A 22,545-nucleotide genomic window follows, 5' to 3' on the forward strand; every position below is an offset into this window, starting at 1 on the left:
GTGGGTTGCCATTTCCTTCTCCAGGGGATCTTCCCAACCCAGGTCTCCAACCCAGGTCTCCCACATTGCAGGCAGACACTTTACCATCTGAGCTACTGGGAAAGCCCATTATCACCAGACCAAATGTCATTAATTGATTAATCTTTTTCAGTGCTCAAACAAAACAAAGCAGATAATAAACATAGAATGGGATTTAGTTCAGACTCTGGATGGCATTCAGACTCTGGCATTAATTAACCTTGCCAAGTCCCCTGGTCTGGGAAGTGAAAGTACCGTCTATCTTGGGGAAAGTGGAGGATGTAATCTCCACATTTTTTAGAGATCCTGCATAAGAACACCAGACAGTAAGCAAGAAAATGGAAAGTTTTACATCTACTAGGCCAGAAGATACATTAGGAAAAATCAGACTGCTTTAGATTTCTGATATTTTACAGAAATGTTGTAAACTCAAGGAATTAAGCAGGTGAAAAGGAGAAGAGAAAGAGAGAGTGTTGTGTGTGGGAAGAGAGAAATATTCTATGAATATTAGTTAATTTGTCATCACTTCTTCAAAAGGTTGGTCTATGTGCAGTAAAGTGTACTTATAAGATCTGTTAAGCATTCTCAGTTCTAGAAGAAGCTAGCCTAAGAATAAGGTTGTGAAAAATACCTTCTGTTATCTAGAGTTTGTTAAGAAAATTGGCTGCAGAAAGATCTTAACTTTCTACATTCTTATTTTAGAGAGAAAATAGGGAACTTAAGAAATTTGCCAAGGTCATATCATTTGGAAATGCGAAGTAAAATTAAAATTTGGCTAGCAATGGGGCTAGCCAATAGAAGTTAGGTACTTAACAGATATATTTCCATTAAATCCATAAGCAGAGGAAGTAAAAGACAGGAGTGAAAGGTAGGATACTAAGCTATGGGAAGATGGATTATCCAAAAAAAAGAAAAAAACAGATCAAGGAAGGTTGGATTACAATACTATTCTACTGAACTAGAGTAATAATGTTGATTGGAACAAAACCCTGACCAAACATTCTCTTAGAATGTATCTGCCCACTCAATCCCAATAGGCATAACTTGTTTACAAAGAGGTTCCTGAAATCACTATCATTATTCTTATGCTAGAGCAAAGGCATAATGGTTTTGAAAATAGACATGTTCAACCCTGGGAGAGTTTCATAAAAACTGGATAAACAGACTTGAATTGAATATTAAAAAGATTGAATACCAGATGAAAGAAGAACTCTAAGAGGGATGATATCAGTGCACTAGGAAAGGATCAAGTCTTTCTAACCTGACAGCATCTCCAGAAATTGGACTGCCTGATGTTAGGGACTAATTTGTGCTTAGTCGTTCTGTCGTGTCCAGCTCTTTGTGACTTCATGGACTGTAGTCCACCAGGTTTCTCTGTCCATGGGATTCTCCAGGCAAGAATACTGGAATGGGTTGCCATTCCCTTCTGCAGGGGATCTTCCCGACCCAGGTATCAAACCTGGTCTCCTTCATTGCAAGTGGATTCTTTACTATCTGAGCCAACAGGAAAGCCCAATAACTAATTCATGTTCTCCTCAAAATTCATATGTCGAAGTCTCAATTTCCAGGACCCTCAGAATAGAACCATATTGGGAGCGAGGGCCTTTAAAGTGGTAGTTAAGTTAAAATGAGACCGTTACAGTGAGCCTTGATCCAATGTCACTGATATCCTTACAGAAAAAGGAAATTTGTATACATGAGAAAGACACGGGGGATGCTCGTACACAGAGGAAAAGCCGTGTGAGGACACAGGGAGGAGGCAGCCTTTTGCAAGCCAAGAAGAGCAGCCGAGGGAGAAGCCACACCTACTTACACCCTGATGTTGGAGTCTAGCCCTCAGGACTGTGAGATGAATTTTTGTTGTTTGAGCCACCCATCCTTGGTATTTTGTCATGGCAGCTCTAGCAGATTACTATAGTGGGTGCCTCAGATTCTGTATCAGTACGAAGACTTCTTCAGCTGTTGCTTTTTTTCCCCCCGTCTCTCTTAGCCATGTTTCTGAGTCCCCAGATATGTGTGTGTATGTTTATTAGATAAACTCCACCAGAGAAATTTGTGTGTAAAGTTTTGTCTTTTACACCCATCTCCAGAGATCTTATCTTTCTAAATTTGAGGTAAAGCCCAGAAATCTGAAAATTTACAAGTACTTCACTCTGAGATTAGAGTACTAAGAACACACTTTTTGAGATCTACTTCCACCGATGGATGTATACATGGAAGGATATTCACATCTAGGGGACTATGTCTGCAGGCATTATCTAATGAGTTTGAAGCATGTACAGGAAAATTAGGAGGGTAGTTATTGCCTTTGTGCTCTCCTTTTAAAGTCATAACTGCAGTGTTCCAGACACATTATTTTTTTTCATAATTGTATGATGTCCCAGTTTTATTCATTTAATCAATTATACAGTGCATTGCTTTATTGTGCATAGATAGTTCATATGTTATGTCTTTCATGCTTGGATTTTTGTTCAGTTTACATATAGTTTCCTCATCACTATGATAGAAACATGGCTGGTGTCTCAGGTATATATATGCTGTGTAGTTACTCTGCATGAAAAAGGTTGCAACCCTTGGTTTAAAGCTCTGTCATTGTCATTTTGAAATTCATCAAAAATTTTTAACAAAGAGCTCTCATTTTCACTTTGCACTGGGGCTGCAAATCATGTAACTACTTCTGGGTAACAAACTAAGTTTATGACTTATGAGAAAGACTTCTATACTTCCTTTGGGTTTCATTTATGTTTTCAGGCTCAGAAACAGAGTTGAATAAAAGCCTCCCTGACAGGAGTTACCCTTCACGTTTCATTGTCACTGATGAGAGGGAAAGTATAGCTGAAGAGGTATAGTCTTCCATGTGTTTTTCACATAATAGTGTTAGTGGTTCAGTCATATCCGACTCTTTGCAACCCCGTATATTGTAGCCGGCCAGGCTCCTCTGTCCATGGAATTCTCGAGACAAGCGTACTGGAGTGGGTTGCCATTCCCTTCTCCAGGGGATGTTCCCAACCCAGGGATTGAACCTGGGTCTCCTGCATTGCAAGCAGATTCTTTACCATATGAACCACCAGGGAAGTCTTATTTTTTATCCTACATAGAAACCCTGGCTTTAAAAGCCATCAGGTAGATCTCGTATGACCCTCTTTCTTTATCTTTATCAACTATTTTAGAACGTTTTAACCACATGTTTATGGCACAGCTCATTTCTCATACTTAAAATATACTAAGGAAAATCATATTAGGAGTGTCACTCCTGCATTTCAAGCTACAAAACTTCTTTTATCCTTTGTTTTCCCTTCTTTGTTAAGCATAATTATGGAAAATAAGATTTTTATCTTTTCAAAATTACATGTTTAGAGAAGAATTAGAGTACCTCTTAAAACAGTTTTCAGTCCTTTTTTGTTCCTTCTCAATTCATACTTGTTATACCCTAAGAAACAGAATTATATATTATAATTTAGAGAAAATTACCTCCTACAAATCTGTATTCTATAAATTTAATTCCAGAGAGCCAATCAAGGCTTAAATATGGATTAAAATGTGCATATAGTAATGAGAGCTATGATTACAAAAATACCCAGTGTATATTTATATTTATTGTATGTCAGGAAGTTTTCTAAGTGCTTTACATGTATCAATACCTAGATCTTCACAAAAAACATTTTAGATAATGATACCAAATCACCAAGAAATACAGTCACTTGACCTGACACCTAGAGTTATTCATTTCACAGAGGAGACATGAAAACTACATTCAGTATTACTAAGTGTTAATAGGTAGAATATAAACAGAAAATTTGCAAACACTCTTGTTTTTTAATCAATAAAACTACCAACTTCTTTACACTCTCTTGTGCCTGCTTATGTCTTCTCAATGTAGCACCATGTAGTTTATTACTCAGAATAAAAGTATATCAATACTCACAATCAACTACAGCAAGATCTAAGCACCAGATCTTGATGTCCTATGTTAATATTTTTAATAATTTATTGAATTAATGTTACTATAGGACAGTATGCCTCAATATGGGTTATTAGCACTTGAGGACTATTTGAAATAAAGGGCCATTTGGGGACTAAAGAGTGAAATGTCTGCAGTGTGTGGTCCTTTACATGCATTAATATACTTAATAAGGGATAATTCTCAAAGACATCAAATTGAAACGTACACTAATTGAGCTCCATAAGCTTAACACTTATGTCACTGCCATTATTGAGCCTTAAGTGAAAGTGAAAGTAAAGTCACTCAGTCATGTCCAACTCTTTGCAATCCCATGGACTGTAGCCTACCAGGCTCCTCAGTCCATGAGATTTTCCAGGCAAGAATACTGGAGTGGGCTGCCATTTCCTTCTCCAGGGGATCTTTCTGACCCAGGGATCGAGTCTTAGGTGAATACAAATATGGAAAATAAAGTCTGTGTGTGTGTATCTGATGAGGATGACTTTATTCACCCTAACATCAGATCATATGGGGAAAGAAAGCTGAGACATTCCTGGGGTAGAATGTCCTGGTCCATATACAAGTTAACTCGGCTTTCAGCACGGTGGCCTTAGATCCCAGAAGCAGAGGGAGTCAAACTGGAGAAAAGAGAAAATAAGCTCTAGATCAGGGCCAGGATGATTTTGCAGATCTATAGGAATGAATTGCTTCCTGACTTGCATGTAGGTTTCTCAAGAGGCAGGTCAGGTGGTCTGGTATTTCCATCTCTTTCAGAATTTTCCCCAGTTTATTGTGATCCACACAGTCAAAGGTTTTGGCATAGTCAATAAAGCAGAAATAGATGTTTTTCTGAACTCTCTTGCTTTTTCGATGATCCAGTGGATGTTGGCAATTTGATCCCTGGTTCCTCTGCCTTTTCTAAAACCAGCTTGAACATCTGGAAGTTCACAGTTCACATATTGCTGAAGCCTGGCTTGGAGAATTTCGAGCATTACTTTACTAGAGTGTGAGATGAGTGTAATTGTACAGTAGTTCGAGCATTCTTTGGGATTGCCTTTCTTTGGGATTGGAATGAAAACTGACCTTCTCCAGTCCTATGGCCACTGTTGAGTTTTCCAAATTTGCCAGCATATTGAGTGCAGCTCTTTCACAGCATCACCTTTCCCGATTTGAAATACTCCAATACTTTGGCTACCTCATGCGAAGAGTTGACTCATTGGAAAAGACCTTGATGCCAGGAAGGATTAGGGGCAGGAGGAGAAGGGGATGACAGAGGATGAGATGGCTGGATGACATCACTGACTCGATGGACAGCATCACCGACTCGATGGACATGAGTTTGGGTAAACTCCAGGAGTTGGTGATGGACAGCGAGGCCTGGTGTGCTGTGATTCATGGGGTCGCAAAGAGTCGGACACGACTGAGCGACTGAACTGAGTTGAACTGACTGATAGGAATGAGGCAACAAAGGAGAAATAAAGATATGAATGAGAATGACCAGGAAGGCTAAAGAAAAATGAGCTTGCATGTCAGAGTGGAGATGTGGGTCATGGGAAATTATGGGCTAAGGTAGAGACCTGAGAAAAAGTTTTCAATGACTTCCATTGATGTAAGCTGAGCATACTTAAAAGTCTGTCACCAAACAGTAGTGAGCCGATTAGGGCAATAGATGGATTGGTCCTATAAATAACTTTTTTTTTTTTTTTTTTTATTAGTTGGAGGCCAATCACTTCACAACATTTCAGTGGGTTTTGTCATACATTGATATGAATCAGCCATGGATTTACATGTATTCCCCATCCCAACCCCCACTCCCACCTCCCTCTCCACCCGATTCCTCTGGGTCTTCCCAGTGCACCAGGCCCGAGCACTTGTCTCATGCATCCCACCTGGGCTGGTGATCTGTTTCACCATAGATAGTATACATGCTGTTCTTTGGAAATATCCCACCCTCACATTCTCCCACAGAGTATGAGTGACAAAATCTGGCATAAAATGGAACATGGGGTGTTATCTTCTCTGCCCGATTTTCTTATGTATATATGGAGGCATCAACATTAGCCTTAAAAATATGATGTTATTATTTGAAATTCAACAGAAGTAAATAAGAATAGAAAAATTCATTTATTTACCTAGTCAACAAATATTTGCTGAGTACCTACTCTGCCAAGAGTGTTCTAGGCTCTGGTGATATAGCAATAAATTAAGAAGATAAAAATCCATGGTCTTGGAGACCTTACATCAGTTCTGACTGGCTAGAATGCTAGTCTAGAAGGGATCCTAGAGCCAAATTAGCTCTCCAGATGGGATGAGTCACGATCTTTAGCAATATCAGCCACACACAGGAAACATACCTGCATGTCTGCCTGTGCATCATGTCTGTGTTTTGCTGGGAGGTGGGCCTGACCAGAGATATTGACTGGCACTTGCTTATTCACAAATGAAGAGCAACAAGTTCTGAAATTTCTCCTCCCATCTGTCTCCTACTTGTAAATATGTTACATTTATTCTAGATTCCAAAGCTGAAGTAGGGGGAAAATCTCCCTAGGTAAAGCATTATAAATGACTAATTTGTGCAGGTGAATTGAAAAATGCTAAACTTATGCTGACAGATTTTGACATTTTAGAGTTACTGGTTCATCTCAATAAGAAGCAACATTTGGAAGATCTGGAATAAAATTCACTGCATTTGTTAGCTCACTGACTAGCAAATGCAAAGAACTAACTATATATTTTGATCAAATTCCTTTCAATCCATAGCATCCCATATCCAGTAGTGTATACAAATGAGGTCTTTTTGCTTTTCCAAATATTTTGACCCAGATGTTAACAATAGTGAAATAGTGTTAGTTGCTCAGTTGTTTCTGACTCTCTGTGACCCCATGGACTGTAACCACCCAAGCTCCTCTGTCTACTGGATTTCCCAGGCAAGAATACTGGAGTCAGTAGTCATTCCCTTCCCCAGTAATCTTCCTGACTCAGGGATCCAACTCCGGACTCATGCATTACAAGTGGATTTGTTACCCTCTGAGTTACCATACCCAGTGGCCAGTATATAAGCCACTAAATGCATGATTTTATACTAGGGTACTTGTTGGAAAGCTTTATATAAATTAATCCACTCATTTTTAAAAATAACTCAGAGGGGTAGATACATGTCATACGATTATTGTGTTTCATAGATAAAGAAACTGAGGTACAGAGAGAATGAGGAATTTAACACATTTGTAGTTGGCAAGCATAAAAGCGAGGATATGAACCTGGTGTGGTTCTTGTATCCTCTCAGCAGTTTGCTATCTAAACACCGCATTCCTGCTGCCTTTTCAATTTAAACCACCTTTACTTATCCTAGTTTTTAATGTCTTTAACCTACTTGTTGTTGATGAAAATGAAGAGAAAGGATAAATATAAATATAAATATATATATATATATATATATATATATATATAGAGAGAGAGAGAGAGAGAGAGAGAAAGCAATGAAATTGTTTAATCTATTCAACAAATATTTATTATGTGCCTACTAAGATGTACTAAGCATATTTTTGGTGCTTGGGATACAGTGAAGGGGGATATAAATCTAGGTCCCTACTTTTACAATATATTCTAGTGTTCAAAACAAAGAGATAGATGATATTTTTGAGGTAGCAAACATTATTATGAATAAATAATATACAACACTATATGAGTATTGAGGGCAGTAACAGGTTGTCGTCCAAGGAGCGGCGGCTGCGCAGGCGCAGGAGGGCCGAGAGGAGCTACTCCACGCTCAAGGTCAGGAGGGCAGCCGTGAGGAGATACCCCTCGTCCAAGGTAAGGAACAGCAGTTGGGCTTTGCTGGAGCAGCCGTGTAGAGATACCCCACGTCCAAGGTCAGAGAAACCCAAGTGAGACTGTAGGTGTTGTGAGAGGGCATCAGAGGGCAGACACACTAAAACCATAATCACAGAAAACTAGCCAAATGGACCCCAGCCTTCTCTAACTCAGTGAAACTAAGCCATGCTGAGTGGGGCCACCCAAGACGGTTGGGTCATGGTGGAGAGGGCTGACAGAGTGTGGTCCACTGGAGAAGGGAATGGCAAACCACTTCAGTATTCTTGCCTTGAGAACCCCATGAGCAGTATGACAAGGCAAAATGACAGGACACTGAAAGATGAACTCCCCAGGTCGGTAGGTGCCCAATATGCTACTGGAGATCAGTGGAGAAATAACTCCAGAAATAATGAAGGGATGGAGCCAAAGACAAAACAATACCCAGTTGTGGATGTGACTGGTGATAGAAGCAAGGTCTGATGCTGTAAAGAGCAATATTGGATAGGAACTTGGAATGTTATGCCCATGAATCAAGGCAAATTGGAAGTGGTCAAACAGGAGATGGCAGGAGTGAACATCGACATTCTAGGAATCAGCGAACTAAAATGGACTGGAATGGGTGAATTTAACTCAGATGACCGTTATATCTACTAGTGTGGGCAGGAATCCCTTAGAAGAAATAGAGTAACCTTCATGGTCAACAGGAGTCAGAAATGCAGTACTTAGATACAATCTCAACAGCATGTATATTATCTATGGTGAAACAGGTCACCAGCCCAGGTGGGATGCATGAGACAAGTGCTCGGGCCTGGTGCACTGGGAAGACCCAGAGGAATCGGGTGGAGAGGGAGGTGGGAGGGGGGATCAGGATGGGGAATACGTGTAAATCTATTGCTGATTCATGTCAATGTATGACAAAACCCACTGAAAAAATAAATAAATAAATAAAAAGAAAAAGAAAAAAAAAAATGACAGAATGATCTCTGTTCATTTCCAAGGCAAACCATTCAATATCACGGTAATCCAAGCCTATGCCCCAACCAGTAATGCTGAAGAAGCTGAAGTTGAATGGTTCTATGAAGATCTACAAGACCTTTTAGAACTAACACCCAGAAAAGATGTCCTTTTCATTATAGGGGACTGGAATGCAAAAGTAGGAAGTCAAGAAACACCTGGAGTAACAGGCCTTGGAGGCCTTGGAGTACAGAATGAAGCAGACCAAAAGCTAATAGAGTTTTGCCAAAAGAAAGCACCGGTCATAGCAAACACCCTCTTCCAACAACACAAGAGAAGACTCTACACATGGACATCACCAGACAGTCAACACCAAAATCAGATTGATTATATTCTTTGCAGCCAAAGATGGAGAAGCTCTATACAGTCAGCAAAAACAAGACCAGGAGCTGACTGTGGCTCAGATCATGAACTCTTTATTGCCAAATTCAGGCTTAAATTGAAGAAAGTAGGGAAAACCACTAGAGCATTCAGGTATGACCTAAATCAAATCCCTAACGATTATACAGTGGAAGTGAGAAATAGATTTAAGGGACTAGATCTGATAGACAGAGTGCATGATGAATTATGGACAGAGAGGTTTGTGACATTGTATAGGAGACGGGGATCAAGACCATCCCTATGGAAAAGAAATGCAAAAAGGCAAAATGGTTGTCTGAGGAGGCCTTACAAATAGCTGTGAAAAGAAGAGAAGTGAAAAGCAAAGGAGAAAAGGAAGATATACCCATTTTAATGCAGACTTCTAAAGAATAGGAAGAAAGCCTTGTTCAGTGAAAAATGAAAAGAAATAGAGGAAAACAACAGAATGGGAAAAACTAGTGATCTCTTCAAGAAAATTAGAGATACCAAGGGAACATTTCATGCAAAGATGAGCTCTATAAAGGACAGAAATGGTATGGACCTAACAAAAGTAGAAGATATTAAGAAGAGGTGGCAAGAGTACACAGAAGAACTGTACAAAAATGATATTCTTGACCCAGATAATCATGATGGTGTGATCACTCACCTAGAGCCAGACATCCTGGAATGTGAGGTCAAGTGGGCTTTAGAAAGCATCACTACGAACAAAGCTAGTGGAGGTGATGGAATTCCAGTTGAGCTATTTCAAATCCTGAAAGATGATGCTGTGAAAGTGCTGCACTCAATATGCCAGCACATTTGGAAAACTCAGCAGTGGCCACAGGACTGGAAAAGGTCAGTGTTCATTCCAATCCCAAAGAAAGGCAATGCCAAAGAATGCTCAAACTACCGCACAATTGCACTCATCTCACACGCTAGTAAAGTAATGCTCAAAATTCTCTAGGTCAGGCTTCAGCAATACGTGAACTGTGAACGTCCAGATGTTCAAGCTGGTTTTAGAAAAGGCAGAGGAACCAGAGATCAAATTACCAACATCTGCTGGATCATCAAAAAAGCAAGAAAGTAACAGGAAAACATCTATTTCTGCTTTATTGACTATGCCAAAGCATTCAACTGTGTGGATCACAATAAACTGGGGAAAATTCTGAAAGAGATGGGAATACCAGACCACCTGATCTGCCTCTTGAGAAACCTATACGCAGGTCAGGAAGCAACAGTTAAAACCAGACATGGAAAAACAGACTGGTTCCAAATAGGAAGAGGAGTATGTCAAGGCTGTATATTGTCACCCTGCTTATTTAACTTATATGCAGAATACATCATGAGTAATGGTGGGCTGGAAGAAGCACTAGCTGGAATCAAGATTGCCAGGAGAAATATCAATAATCTCAGATATGCAGGTGACACTACCCTTATGGCAGAAAGTGAAGAGGAACTAAAAAACCTCTTTATGAAAGTGAAAGAGGAGAGTGAAAAAGTTGGCTTAAAGCTCAACATTCAGAAAACTAAGATCATGGCATCTGGTCCCATCACTTCATGGGAAATATATGGGGAAATATTGGAAGCAGTTCAGACTTTATTTTTTTTTTGGCCCCAAAATCACGCAGATGGTGACTGCAGCTATGAAATTAAAATATGTTTACTCCTTGGTCATGTATGTATGTGAGAGTTGGACTGTGAAGAAAGCTGAGCGCCAAAAAATTGATGCATTTGAGCTGTGGTGTTGGAGAAGACCCTTGAGAGTCCCTTGGACTGCAAGGAGATCCAACCAGTCCATCCTAAAGGAGATCAGTCCTGGGTGTTCATTGGAAGGACTGATGCTGAAGCTGAAACTCCAATACTTTGGCCACCTCATGCAAAGAGTTGACTCATTGGAAAAGACCCTGATGCTGGGAGGGATTGAGGGCAGGAGGTGAAGGGGATGACAGAGGATGAAATAGTTGGATGGCATCACTGACTCGATGGGCATGGGTTTGGGTGGACTCCGGGAGTTGGTGATGGACAAGGAGGCCTGGTGTGCTGTGATTTTTGGGGTCGCAAAGAGTCAGACATGACTGAGCGACTGAACTGACTGACTGAAACAGGTTGTCACAGAAAAAGCCTTTCTGAGAGGTGTCACATGAAGTAAGTAAGTCATGAAAATACCTGCATAATTTCTTGATAGAAGGAAGAGCAGGTACGAAGACTATAAGGAATAATAAGGAAGACATTTGCAGAAAGAAGACAGTTTAAAATAATAGGACCTTATGATAAAAAAAGTAGCCAAGAGCTATAATAAACACTTGGGCTTGTGGAGCATGATAACACTGAACTTTATTCTGATGTCAAACAAAATTATAGAGCAAAGAACCAAAAGCCCTCATCAAATCTGCTGGTGTGAAAGGCTGAAGTCTTGAGTAGAAGATGAAAAATCACTCACAGACCCTGCAGCTGGGAGTTGATTTGCCAGGTACCTTTGTGATTTTGTAGCCAGGTCTTATTTTTAAGGATATGAAGTCTTACTGGCTGAGAGCTTCAGCAAAATGCTTTAAATAAGGCTCATCACAGCCTACAGGGCATGTGTTTGAAAGACAGAAAAGTAGAGATTTAAATTTGTAAAACACCACAATACAGAAGTGTAAATAATATAAGTTTTTGTTTAAGACATCCATATCTTTTCATACACTCTCCATATGTCCCATTCTTTCATAAACTCTTGTTCTAATTATCTGAAGTGAAAATGAAAGTGAAAGTTGCTCAGTCATGCGACCCCATGGACTATACAGTTCATGGAATTCTCCAGGCAAGAATACTGGAGTGGGTCGCCTTTCCCTTCTCCAGGGAATCTTCACAACCAGGGATTGAACCCAGGTAACCTGCCTTGCAGGAGGATTCTTTACCAGCTGAGCCACAAGAGAAACCCTGAGCATACAGCTTAAATTTTGGACATGGTTGTCAACTGTGATGACTATACATATTTGCCCCCAAAAGGAAGTCAATAAAAGATTCAGTTTCACTGTACTCTGTGAGTGCCATAGACAACTAAAAAGCAGAATATTTACTTTTAAAATGGTTATAGGTAGAATTACAATAAAACCTTTGAAAAGTGTCAGCCCGTCTACTGTACATATTGGCATCTTGGGGACATATCTGTAAAAAATCATAAAAAAAAAAAAAAAGATGCTATTGGACTCCTACCCTAGTCCTACTCTGCCCTTGGATTTTTGTATTGACAAATCAAAATTTTAAAATAAATAATCCTAACTTCTATTAGGATTCTTCTAACTTCTATTAAAAAGGGTCTTTAAAAATAATACAGTATAGTTCAATGCACTATTGAACTTGGAAATATAAATAATTATAACTCATTGAATTTTTATCTAGAAACAACTGAGAAGACAGTATTCATTCAAACAGACTGTAGCCATTTCAGATAATTTATCTTCTTGTTTCACCAGAATATGCCCAATGATTGTTAGAAAAGTGGTTTACTAGCTGCATGGATATTATTATGCACATGCTGCTTACGTTGAGGCCACATCAGCAGTTTTTCTATAATCTCTTTTTTTTTCAGAGTTTTATGGGTGCAATAGTCAAACAAAAGGATATTGGATACGTAAACTGCTTCCAAAATCTTAGAGAAGAAATTGTGACTCAAGCTCCTTATTTCCTCTCTCCAGACATCTAACACAAGAGAGCAAAGGTAGCAGTAAATCGCAAACCAATCTGGGGGTACCAATAAAGGAAGCATAAAATCTGACTGCATATATAGCTCCACAAACACAAATCTGCCTTTAGATCTAAAGTTATGAATCATTTGTAGCAATAACAAAAGGTTTCTCTCTGATGGCGGTTGGTTTCCATCACCAAAGCAAAGCTAATAAAGAGTTTCTCAGGTCTGCATTTCATAAGCGCTACATGGCTGAGTCTTAAGTGAGACGCATGACTTTTCATTCCTTTTCCATGGTCAAAGGCAGCTACAGAGAGAATTTTGCTACAGGCAATACCATGCAAGAAAGAAAAAAAAAACAAAGACAAAAAAATACAGTAAACATAATCTTCACGTTGACCATGTGGTGAGAAATTCTTTAATTTAATCACAACTACAATCTGATAAAAAAAAAAATTCCTCAAATAAAGCAGAAAACCCCCATGCAGATAAAAGCATTCAAAGTATATCATGACGTGAAACAGAAGCAAGGACCTTTTTCATCCCAGGTGATGATTAGTCCAAACCCAGCAGAAGAGCTATTCTACCAGGTGAAACTACAGCTAATTTTTATAGGATTGAGGCCATTCTTTGACTTTGTAGCTACAATCTGACCTATGATGAAACATTTAAAGACAAAAGAAGATCAATGTGAAGAGATGTGAAAGATAAAATAGACTAATTATTTATTCTCTCTGAAAAAAATGGTAAAGCTACATGTCTTGGTTAGATTAAGCCAAACATATTTCTACAGAAGACCTTGTATAGGGAGCTGTGTAAAGCAAACTGTTGCCAACATGTCACTGGTGCTTAGAAGCGTAAGCCAAAGACCATCGATTCTCACTATTTGCATAGTTATGATTTATGAAGTTGCATGGAATTCTGAACTAGGGAATGTGAATCACTACCCCTAGGAAAAACAGAAAGTTAGGTACTTGTTGGGTCACAGTGTCAAATGATCAATACAAAACTTTATATCATGTGCGTTTCTGTTTGATGACAACTTATTTTAATATACTGTTGATCCATGAGCATTAAACTCATAGTCAATAGTACTATAGCTCCTGCTTGAGAGAAGCTCATCTTACATGTGTAGTTACTTTATCAGGCATGCCACAGTCTTCTTGAGCTTTGGAAAACTAGACAGCATTTCAGCACTACACTTGTCAAGGCACTGTAAACAGCAAAATATCACCGGCATAGTGCACAAAAATACAGACAGTGGAGCACTTGATAGACTGCAGAAAGGACAGTGTTTGCAGTATGAGAGCCGATGCAAGAAGGCAGAGCTGTGCCCCATTCAGGCTTGTGCGGCAACTCAGGCTTTTGGCCATATGTGCATGTCTTCAAAAGACCTTAAGACTACTGTTGCTGAGGATACGAACAAACTTTAGCAAATGGGCTAATTCACAAGTATGGACTTTGGGAACGGAGAATCAACCGTATCCCAAAGGATTAGTTTACTAGAAAAGAAGAACTCGATGGAGAAAGAAAAGAAAATTTCAGAATTTGTTCAGAAGGTCTAGCATCGCCTGTATTATCATTCTAAAATCAATACTAATCACAAATTAAATTATTATTTAGTTACATTATATATATTATTTAAAAGTAACCCCAAGTTGACTTTATTGACTTTCCTTTAAATTGTTCATTTTAAGTATGCAGATTATGTGAACTATCTCTGCAGGCTATTACTTGGCTAATTAAAAACACTTTTAATAGTTCACATAAATAAAAATATAATCGTCTCATGTCCATGTGTCACATAGTGAACTATTAAATGAAAAGTAAGAACCTATTATACATACATATACAAATATATCATCAAAAAATGACTACTTCTTTTCTCTCAAAAGAGATCTTTCTTAACATACCTTTTGAGTCAAATCTCCTAATTGCTAAGGCATAGTAGTTTATCAGCTAGATACATAAAATTTGAGTTGCAGTGAAATTATATCCATTAGTAGTTGGGGATGGGTGACTGAGAGAAAACTCTAGTTATTTCTCCCCCAGTTTTGATCATTTTTGCCAGAGCTACTCCTAATAAAATAATACATTTAATGAGTAGTCTTTTGAAAAGTGATAATAAAAGTAACTTTAGAAAATGTTGCTAGTTTTAAAGTGAGCTATATATATGTTCTAAGTAAAAATAATGTGTTTTCCCATGTAAACATCACTTCAAGATAAAACCCCACCCTCTTCCTCCAACCAGATTTCCATCTCTAAAGATAACATAAAAATTCTACATAGTTCATGAACTGTCAGAAATTATAAGAGAAATTGTGTTCATTTTCAAAAGAAGTCAACACCCAAAGGTTTTCTTTAGTCAGAAGCATGTGATAAGTTAGAAACCATGATGTGATTTTTAAATAAGCTTCTCAAATGTGTATTACAATGTGTATCATAGCCTGAGGAAATACTATTTCATGGAACATCCTAAATACATATTTAAGCCGTGAAAGAAAAACAGCTTCTCTCAAGTAAATAATGCAGTCTCTACCACCTTGTGTATCCAATTACCACAAAAGAATAAGAAGGAGAGGAATAAATTAATTGAAATAATTATACTGTCAATTGGGAATTCAAGGTCACAGACAGAGCTCTACCCTACTTTAAAGGCGAATATCCAGCTGACTTCCTACTGAGAGTAGTTTATATTGGTCGTCAGGGTATCTTTAATATGGATAATGTCCTCGAGAGTTTACTGGACAAAAATCACCACATGAATCCAATCGGGATATTTAGTTCCTATACGTACATTGCACATTTGCTTAGTGCAGGGAGAAGCCATGCAAGCAACTAGGCAAGAACAAATGCGAGGTGTTATAAATAATAAGATTAAATCTCAACTGAAATGCATCTTTGATGTGTGATATTAGTCTAACATTAAATGCAATTTGCATTAAATAATAAATTATATTTCTTAAGCACCAGCATTCCTTTATAATTTATGTGAATGTCAACAATAAATATCTATTGTTATTTAAAGGAATCATCTCAAGAATATTAATTTCCATGATGAAATACCATGTTCTTATAAACAATGAATTACAAGCCAGCTGTCAGCGTGAGCAGGGAAGGCTTAGGATATTTGTGATATAGTTTGGAGATTTTGTATATGAGACAATTTCTGCTCCCAAAATATTTTTCAAACCACTATAACTGAGCTTCAGATTTCACCTTTGGGAATTCACTGGGTCTCTCTCAAAAAATTGTCCATCTCCAAGAGTTATTTATTAAATTATGAGGAATCTTAAGAGTGATATCTGAAAACACAGGGATGATAACAAGCTGAGACTGTAATTCTACGGGAATTACACAGGGCATAAGTGCCTGGCAGGAATGGGTAACAGGAGAGTCTTCCAAAAAGAATTCGTGGACTTTTAAACTGTGCCAAGACGCTGCAGAAATCTGTGAGTCTTGTTTTGAAATATGGCCTACATATACAGTGGAAAAGTGACTAGATCACATGAACAATATTAAATAAGGATGTTCTAGGAAGAAGGGGGAGAAAGAAGTCCATGTGAATTTTCTTTCTTTTTTTTTTTAATATTTTTATTTCTTTATTTGACTGAGCTAGGTGTTGAAGTACACAGCATCTTTAGTTGTGGCATGTGGGACTAGTTCCCTGACCAGGGATCAAACCCGGGCCCCTGCATTGGGAGGGTGGAATTTTAGCCACTGGACCACCAGGAAAGCCCTTCCATGTGAATTTTCAAACTAAATTTTAAGAACACACTTTCATAAATATGTTGTTAAATTAAATTATATCCATGTCTTATCTTCTCAATTCCATGTTAATGTCTCAAAGAATTTTCCTTCTCTACTAACTACTTTGGCTGAAGACATAAGAAATTAAAAACTAGAGCAGGAATGACCATAGTACTTTTCTTGGATTTAAAAGAGTAAGAGCTTCTTTTATCCACATGATTCAAGTAAAGGAAACTGCGTTACTTTAAAAAAAAAAAAAAAAAGTCATATCTCTCTCTGCAAAATTCCTTATTTCTACCTTCTCAAAGCAACTCTAACCTTACAAATAGCAAGTAAACATGTAGGCATAGTGAAAATTACTACACAATCCTCATGATCTTATTTGATTATTATAAACCATTGAGACTGCTTGGGCACATGTTTGGAGCCAAGAGAAAGCAAGTCCCTAAGTCAAATGTTTTGCCTAAGGTCACTTCATTCTTAGATTTAAAAAATAAATAGAATTCAAGGTTTCTTTCAGACCTGTTCTTTTTCTTCTAGGCAAAGCCTTACCGATAGATGGCTGTTCTATCACTCTTTTTTTTTTTTTTTTATTTTTATTATTATTATATATATATTTTTTTTCCAGTGGGTTTTGTCATACTTTGATATGAATCAGCCATGGATTTACATGTATTCCCATGCATCCTCTGCCTGACCACTGCCTCAGGCTTAAGTGAACGGTCCCACCCCGCCGCCCCCACCCCGCTCTGAGCTGAAAGTTTAATCAGTAACTTCCTGTGTGATAGGCCAGAACCCCAGCTACTGTTCTAGCTCTCAGACCAAAATGGCTCCAGTATATTCAGTCATCAGCTGGAGATAGTAGCCCTTGCAACAGCTGCTAACCCAAAAGAGTTGTGTGGAAGCTGTTCCCGCAGTTCCCCTCGGCAACCAAGGAGTCTTCTGATGCTATGCCCTCTGTAACAGACAGCCTCCTCCTCCCATGGGTACCAAATATTGCAACTGTGTCCTATCTGCCATCTGTAGTACACGACGGGATGTAGCTCCAGGATCCTTGCCTCTGACTTGTGAGAGTCCCTGTCTGATGAATCACTGATGTTTCTGTCACTGACTCTGGACTCTTTCTTTGGTCTCAGGATTGTGCAGGGCAGCCCAACACCATCACACTATATGGTCTCATTCATATGTTCTTACCAACCTAGGCTTCTTTTATCCTTATTATCCAGGGGAGATAATTCCATCTCTTGTAATCATCTTTACTGGCTCCTTCTTTAGCGCCTAGCTATCAGTGCTCCAATCCCATTTTCCTATTTAAGTAATAAATCAATCACTATGAAGAAGAAATAACAGTAAGAAAAATAGATACAAATCCCACTCACCTTCGCTGTATTCATACACTGCTTGATCTGTACCCATCTGAGGCATGGAGGAAAGGCTATAAGAAATAAAGGATAATTTTGATAAACAAAAGATCACAAAAACAGGAAAAGAAAATTATTAAGACTCATGCTGGGAATAGACTATTTTTATAGACTTTCAAAGTACTAAAAACCCTTATTTATTTAGTGAGTTATTTAAATTCCATTCAGCCAATTGAATAACAAAAAGCTGCCCAAGGCCACTGAAGATGAGATTCAGGACACTCATTAAGGGCAGCCTAGCTAAAAATATTTACAATGGATGTGAATTTAGACTAGGTCCCTGTCTGGTCCATGGTCCTGATTGTTTACACTGGCTTCTGCAAAACCTCCGCACCTCAGGGCTGCACTTACCCTGATCATCACTCCTTTAAGTGCCTGAGAAGATCATGATTATCTTTTTCCATAGCATTTGGGTGACTGTCTATATGTTTAGTTAATTGCTTCTTCCTTTTCTCAATAATAAAGTTTGTTAGTCAGATCTTACATCAGATAAACAGACAAAGGAGGAGGTGGAGGTCACTGAAAAGTAGAGAGCAATGAGCTTGTTCTGCATGCAGATACTCTGCTGAAGAAGTGATAGCTAGGGTACTCAAGCAGCTAAAATTTTGGATTGTTCCTGAATGACTGGACACATCCGAGGGAAGGAAAACACCTGTAACTCAAAGACTATTACTTGGTGCTGTGAAGATAGTTCTTATTATCGAAGGTTAATATAATGAACATATGCACATGCACACACACACACTGTACATAGTGAATGGCCAATTGCACAATAACAGTATCTCAACCTTTAAAAATACATTAACAAAGTATTACACTTATAAATAAAGCACTTATCTCCTTAGCCTAGCTCTGTTATTGCCACACTTTTTTTTTTCTGAGATTCCACCTTTTTTGTTCCTTTCCTTATTTTCCTCCACCCTCAAAAATGGTCATTCAAAAAGTCTAGGTTTGAGTGAGGCAAGAAGAAAATAAAGCAAACATCAGGGGAAAAAAAAATCAGAAGCCATTAATAGATTTTTCTCAAGTTGTTTTACATGTTTATAAGGTGGATTCTTTTACTAAATGATAAACTTTTTCTAAGCCAGACTTTGCTTTCTTTCTTCTTCTTTTATTTCTGTTTCTTTCTTTCTTTCTTTTCTATTCTTTTTTTTTTTTTTCTGTCTCTCTTTCTTAGATCTACCATAGGATTAAGTTCTGGACTGGGTGCAGATTAAACACTGGAAGAATACTTCACAAAAATTCCACAAAATAACATCAACAAAAACCAGTAGAACAATTCACATATATTATATAGTGACTCCTTTTTTTTTTTAAGTTGTTACTTGTACTCTGAAAATTGAAGCTGTACAACTTTCTAAACTGTTGAATTGACAAAGCTGAATATGATACCACAGTAAATTAAATACTTCTAACATTTCCCCTGTTGGTGTTTATAGCAGAACATGGCTATGCCATTCAGGATAGAACTTCTCTATATAAACCACTGAGGAAAATCATCCTTTTGAAAAAATATCAATAATTAATTCAGAAATGGCTGGTTACAAGTAAGAATGGAGTCAGGTACTTTGAAGTTTTGAGGATAGCTCCTAATGAGGTCGCTCAGTCTTCACTGAAGAAGAAGCCAGGTACAGTGAGACAACAAAGAGCTCTTACGCTGCGGGAGGCCTGACCGCCTTCTCTGTAGAGCGTGTCTCAAAGCCTGAAGGTCTCCACAATGTCGTCAGAGAGCAAGAGCGAATCAAGTGAATGTGTGTTATATAAGAGGTGTTCTGCTGTTGTATATGATATCAAGATCTGCCAATATTTCTAGCTCCAGTCTATTTTTTTAAAGGGCAGCAAGTGGTCCTGAATATATACTGATGAGATATATGTGGGTTGACATTTTAAACATTCAGGCAGAATAGCTGTACTATCATCTTAAATGCTGCTCAGTGTCTATAGGGCTTCCTCTAAATGCCACTGGAATGATACTTCTCAATTCCCTATGAGTCAAAATTAAGAAGAAAAACTACCAACATTTTCACACTAAACTAGCTTATGTCAGAAGATCCTTAAAGACAGGACTGAACATGTGAGATGGGAAAGCAAATTACATTTGACCGCAGTATCTTTGCTACTGCTTTTGGAATTATTACTGCCATTTTTTACGGGGATATGTATTCAACTAGGCTCTTCAATTGCTCAATAACAAAGCCATTATTATCAAAGAATAAATGAGATGATAAAAAGTCACAACGATATTTCAATATTCCATGATACACACACAGGATTTTTGTAAAAATATGTCCACACATTTGAAAACAGCATCAACTTCAACACCCCAACACACTTTACTGTTTTAATTTTACAGAGAAGAAAAGTAAGATTCACTAGAGAATTTAACCAGGATACCTAGTGGCCTGTAACTGCCAACACACTGCTTACTTCCTGTAGGGAAACTCTTCAGTATGTTTCTCTGCTTGTTCCCTTAGTTAAAGAACAATGTATACCTCCAAAATGAGAGACTTGATACACAAATTCTTCTTCTTGGGCATCCTTAGGAGTGATCATTTACAGCAACTTAAACTGTGTTAAGGCTTCCCTGGTGGCTTAGACAGTAAAGCGTCTGCCTACAAAGTGGGAGACCTGGGTTGGATCTCTGGGCTGGGAAGATCCTCTGGAGAAGGAAACTGTGTTAAAAAGTCTCCAATGAGGCAGAGCAGCAAAGAGAAGAGCACTCACAGAGAGTGTTTTGGAAAAACATACTGAACTGCTCACATTTCATAAGAAGAGCAGAAAACTTCAACTTGACATCAATCCTGGGCTTGTAAGGATTTAGATTTGATGAGAAAAGATAATAGAATGTGCAGCAATTCTAAGCATCCGTCAAGTTCTTGGTGGAAGTAAACATTCTAGAACAGCAAAGAACTGTTGAAGAAGCAGCTGCTCCTTTTAGACCATAGAAAAGTCTATAAGGTATTAGAAAAGAGAATCAAACAGAACTAATTTGCCTACCCACCTTCTTAGACGAGCTTCTGCTTGGGGACATAGGTGAATCTCTGTTAGAGCAAATATTCTACAAATACTCTGGTGGCGGACTATTTTGTTCAAGCACTTAAAAACGAAAGTAAGGAGAAGAAATCTGATAACAAGTTTTAAAAGCTGAGGACTACTGAGGGCATTCCTGGTTGTTCAGTGGTAAAGAATCTGTCTGCCAATGCAGGAGATGCAAGAGACGTGGGTTTGAACCTTGGGTTGGGGAGATTCCCTGGAGAAGGAAATGGCATCCCACACCAGTATTCTTACCTGGAAAATCCCATGGACAGAGGAGCCTGGTGTGCAAGTGTCCATGGGGTCACAGAGTTGAACATGAATGAGCGACTGAGTGTGCACGCTCACTCACAACAAAACCAGGTTGGGAATTATCTTACTCTCCCTCCAAATAACTTGGAAAACAAGTCTCATTCTCTTCCAAGCAAATGCTTTATGATTCATATATGATCCCAGCAACAAGATTAAGTTTTGCAGAATTTGTAAAAAACTTCTCATACTGGGATATTGAACTAAATTTAAAAGACTGCTGGGTATTTTTGAGCAGTATTACATTCAGAATTGCAAATGGAAATGCCTGTATTTTATTTAATTTTAATGAGAAAATTTAATGAGAAAAGCAGTAACAACAAATTTCCAGAAAAATATTGAACCATGCACTATTTAGCAAATAATAATGCACAGGACATAGTAGGAGAAGGTGATAGAAGTTAATAGATCTCTTTTCTCAATACCTCCCATGGTTTTAGTGACTTCTTTAGCGCCTACTGTCTTTAAAAAACACTAAGCTATATCCTTGCTAGTTCACTTATATGTTGATAGTTTTAGTCCTTAACATTTAGTCAGACACATGATGATTGTATAATGCTTAGCTGATGGATAGTTGTGAAGCTGAAACGAGGAAAAGTAAAACAAAATAAAAGCACCAGCAGTCATTCCCCACCTGTCAAAATCTTGCCCCCATCTCCTTCTCACAACTACCTAAGGTCTCACATCACCATTACCACCACAGCAGGACTGAATCTTTACAGCTCTGCCCTATGCTTACAACCTTCTTCCTCTGGTTCATTTCTTTTTAAACCCAAGTTCTTTAATACCCTTCAGATAAGGGAAAAAAATCTAATTTAATACTTTAATAATCTCAGGAAAGAGGCTTCCTGATAAGAATTAATTGACCTTGTACCACACTTTAATAGGAGTACCTGTCATTTTGTATATCCAGTAGCCTTCATTACTTAGTTAATCATGAATTTTATACCCAGCAATTTTAGTAACTCACTGCATATTCCAGGGGAATTAGACGCCTGTCTAAGAGAAGACAACATTGACCCAACAGGTTTGTTTGGACTAAAAATAAATAAATAAATAAAATACAATCTTGAGATTTCACTTTTAAAGATTGGATTTCTGGATTCTGGGGGGAAAAAATGGTGTATCTGGTAACACTAGTCCTGAATTATATTAAATGGCAAAAATTAATTGGATATGAGTTTGGGACTTATCCTTCTAGTGTCTATGCTCTAATTTCTCTACAATCCCATTTACCT

Source organism: Dama dama, chromosome 31, assembly GCF_033118175.1.
Source record: "Dama dama isolate Ldn47 chromosome 31, ASM3311817v1, whole genome shotgun sequence".
Classification (NCBI taxonomy): Eukaryota; Metazoa; Chordata; class Mammalia; order Artiodactyla; family Cervidae; genus Dama; species Dama dama.